The sequence below is a fragment of the Lolium rigidum genome, chromosome 7 (genome assembly GCF_022539505.1).
Source record: "Lolium rigidum isolate FL_2022 chromosome 7, APGP_CSIRO_Lrig_0.1, whole genome shotgun sequence".
Taxonomy (NCBI): domain Eukaryota; kingdom Viridiplantae; phylum Streptophyta; class Magnoliopsida; order Poales; family Poaceae; genus Lolium; species Lolium rigidum.
In genome coordinates, this window is record NC_061514.1 from 212,123,596 (window position 1) to 212,128,350 (window position 4,755).

Here is a 4,755-nt window from a genome sequence, read left to right on the forward strand (position 1 = left end):
TTGAAAACATTATAAGACTCTACACCGTCTTCCTTGTTGTTCAAAACTCAATACTAGAAATTATCTAGACTTTAGAGAGACCAAATATGCAAACCGAATTTTAGCAAGCTCTATGTATTTCTTCATTAATAGGTGCAAAGTATATGATGCAAGAGCTTAAGCATGAGCACAACAATTGCCAAGTATCACAGTATCCAAGACATTTTATCAATTACTACATGTAGCATTTCCCGTTTCCAACCATATAACAATTAACGAAGCAGTTTCAACCTTCGCCATGAACATTAAAAGCTAAGAACACCTGTGTTCATATGAACCAGCGGAGCGTGTCTCTCTCCCACACAAGCATTTATTCAAACAAAAACAAAAACAAAAACGAACAGACGCTCCAAGTAAAGTACATATGATGTGACCGAATAAAAATATAGTTTCAAGAGAAGGAACCTGATAATTTGTCGATGAAGAAGTGGATGCCTTGGGCATCCCCAAGCTTAGATGCTTGAGTCTTCTTAAAATATGCAGGGATGAACCACGGGGGCATCCCCAAGCTTAGACTCTTCACTCTTCTTGATCATAGTATATCATCCTCCTCTCTTGACCCTTGAAAACTTCCTCCACACCAAACTTAAAACAAACTCATTAGAGGGTTAGTGCATAATCAAAAATTCACATGTTCAGAGGTGACACAATCATTCTTAACACTTAATGGAACAAAGAAATCCATCCAACATAGCAAAAGAGGCAATGCAAAATAAAAGGCAGAATCTGTCAAAACAGAACAGTCCGTAAAGACGAATTTTAAAATGGCACCAGACTTGCTCAGATGAAAATTCTCAAATTGAATGAAAGTTGCGTACATATCTGAGGACCACTCACGTAAATTGGCATAATTTTCTGAGTTACCTACAGAGAATTAGGCCCAGATTCGTGACAGCAAGAAATCTGTTTACTGCGCGATAATCCAAATCTAGTATGAACCTTACTATCAAAGACTTTACTTGGCACAACAATGCAACAAAATTAAGATAAGGAGAGGTTTCTAAAGTAGTAACAACTTCCAAGACACAAATACAAAATAAAACTACTGTAACAAAATAAACACATGGGTTATCTCCCAAGAAGTTCTTTCTTTATAGCCATTAAGATGGGCTCAGCAGTTTTTATGATGCACTTGCAAGAAATAGTATTTGAAGCAAAAAGAGAGCATCAAGAAGCAAATTCAAAACACATTTAAGTCTACCCCACTTCCTATGCAAAGGAATCTTGTACACAAATGAATTCATGAAGAACAAAGTGACAAGCATAAGAGGATAAAACACGAGTAACTTCAAGATTCTCAACATAAAGAGGGGAAACTTAATATTATTAAGATGCATATAACCATGTTTCCCTCTCTCATAATAACTTTCAGTAGCATCATTAATGAAATCCACAATATACCCATCACTTAAAACATTCTTATCATGGCTCATATGTATAGAAGTATCATTAATTTTGGCATAAGAAGAGTTCTTCTCATTAATAGTAATTGGAGCAAGATTATTATCAAGAATTTGAACATGGTAAACAAGTTGCATATTAAGGGAATTGTTTTTGGTAATCCAATCATGACTATGACAAGTTTCATAAGGATAGTTATAACCTATATCATAGCATTCTTTATAATAATCATCAAATGTCGGAGGCACAGTGTCATCATAAGAAATAGAATAGTTATCTTTCACAGTCGGTTTATCTATGACCATACCATCATTGTTATTAGAAGGAGATGTATCAAACACATAATGATCAGTAGCAAAAGGATTTTCAAACACCTCTTCCCCAAGCTTAGAGCTTTCTATATCATTACGGGAGGAAGCATGGATAGCACTGATACTATGGCAATTATTATCATCATCATTTTCAAAATTAGTTTCCCAGAGATTTGCAATATCAAAAGTAGTGTGCTCATTCAAATCATGATCACTAATGTATGTAAAGGACATAGGAAGATCATTGTATTCAGATTCATTATCATAATAATCATTAGGAGCAACATACTTACGGTTACCTAGCGTTATCTCATTCACGCGGGGATATGCCGTTACCTCTTTCTCTTTATTCTCCTTCTTCTTCTTCTTCTTCTTCTCCTCCTTCTCCTCGTTCCCTTCTTTAGGAGGAAAAGGCTTGAAGGGTGGCTTGTCCGCATAACCAGATTTACTTTCAGAAACAATAGAAGAAACTTGGGAGGATTCCTCCTTTTCATTAATTAGTTCAAAACACACAACGGTCCTATCATATTTTGGCAAGGTGTCATCTTCTAAAATATTTTGTATGTAAGTATTTGTATGGCTATTATCAATGCAATCAGAAAAACACCCATGCAGGACATCATCAATATCAAGATCATTAATATCTAACAAAGAAATTTTCCTTGATAACTCTTCACACCACAAAAATAAAGTGAGTTCATCATGCTGATTAGGAGTAATTTCATCATCACAATACAAATTTGCAGCACTCATTGGGTTCAAATTATCATTGGTGGAGCATTGAAAATTAAAATGACCCACTTCATGGCAAACTTCACAAATAAAAGGATAGAGGGCACAAACTTTTTTACCAAGATCATCTAGAGCCCTAGCCCACTTTCTAGTTTTTTCATTAATATGATGGATACAATATTCATCTTTGATTTGATTAATTCCACAAGGTCTATGCATTCCACAAAAATTAACATGCTTATAGGAAATAGCATTCTTAGGAGTTTGAGCATGCTTATTGCAATCATTAACAACAATTTCATCCTTCATGCAAGCCTCTTTAAAAGGTTCATGATACTTATCAAAATTCTTTTTAGGCAATTCAAAATGAGAAGCAAAGGCTTTATAAAGATTTGCAGCAACTTGAGAGTCAAGACCATAAGTAGCACTCATATCTCAAAATTTATCGAGTATCCATAAAAGCTTCAATGCATTCATAATCATAATTTATACCTGACTCTTCACCTTTGTTGTTCTCCCATCCTTCAGCATTCTCCTCAATCCGATCAAGAAGATCCCACCTAGCTTCAACCTCCTTGCTTGTGAAAGATCCCTCTGAACAGGCATCCAGATAGTCCTTGTGTCATCCTGAAAGCCTCGCATAAAAATTGTTAACAATAACATTACGGGGGAGCTCATGAATGGGACATTTGAGCATTAGTGACTTCAATCTCCCCCACGCTTGAGAAATACTCTCTCCATCACGAGGATAAAAGTTATAAATGTAATTCCTATCAATATGCACTTCATGAGGAGGATAAAATTTAGAATAAAAGAGAGGTACAATTTCCTCCCAACCAAGAGAATGACTATTCTTCAACAATTTATACCAATGCGCCGCTTTACCGGACAGACGAAAAAGAGAATAGCTTCTTCCTCACTTCATCCATAGAGATACCTGCACACTTGAATAACCCGCATAATTCATGCAAAAACAGTAAATGATCTCCAGGATGGACAGTTCCATCCCCTTCATAGCGGTTATCAATAACACGTTCAATAATTTTCATGGGTATCTTGAAAGGAGTACTTGCAGTAGGTGGATTTAAAATATCACAAGCATCATTAGAGTTATCGCATATGGGAGATAAAGCATTATCAGAACAAATTTTCTCCCCTAAGGATGGGAAGCTAAAAAGATCACAGAAACTAGCTTCCCCAAGCTTGGACTTATCCATAGCATTAGCAGTGATTGCGTTCATACCAATAACATTGCTACTAGCATGCAATTGAGGCTCCATAGGTTCTTTAATTTTCGCATCACACAATTCATGTATTAACTTAGGAAATAAATTAAAAAGCTCATAGTTGTATTCCATTATGCCTTACTAGTGTAAAACAAGAAACAAAAAGATGCAATTGCAGGATCTAAAGGAAATAGCTTCGAGTACTTACAACGGCGAAAATAGCTTAGTAGCCGAGATCCGGAGTGTGAGTACCTTTTACCTTTCCTCCCCGGAAACGGCGCCAAAAAATAGCTTGATGTCAACGGGAGCTTCAATTCTTGTAGACAGTGTTGGGCATCCAAGAGCAGAGGTTTGTAGAACAGCAGCAAGTTTCCCTTAAGTGGATCACCCAAGGTTTATCGATCTCAGGGAGGAAGAGGTCAAAGATATCCCTCTCAAGCAACCCTGCAACCACAAAGCAAGAAGTCTCTTGTGTCCCCAACACACCTACTACACTTGTCAGATGTATAGGTGCACTAGTTCGGCAAAGAGATAGTGAGATGCAAGTAATATGGATGAGTATGAGTGGTAATAGCAATCTGAATAAAATATGGCAGCGAGTAAACATGCAACAAAACAGTAAACAAACGGAGATTCGATGCTTGGAAGCAAGGCCTAGGGATCCCGCTATCACTAGTGGACACTCTCAACAATGATCACATAATAGGACTACTCTACACCCTCTCGTTGGATGATGAACACCACTAACTGTGTAGGATTACACGAACCCTCAATGCCGGAGTTAACAAGCTCCACAATATTCAATGTTCATATTTAAATAACCTTAGAGTGTAAGATAGATCAACACAATCACACCAAGAACTAACATAGCATGCACACTATCACCATCACACTATGAAGGAGGCATAAATCACATCAATTCTTATCATAGCAATAGTTAACTTCATAATCTACAAGAGATTACAATCATAACCCACGCCAAGTACTACACGATGCACACACTGTCACCATTACACCGTGCAGGATGTATAGACTACTTTAATAAC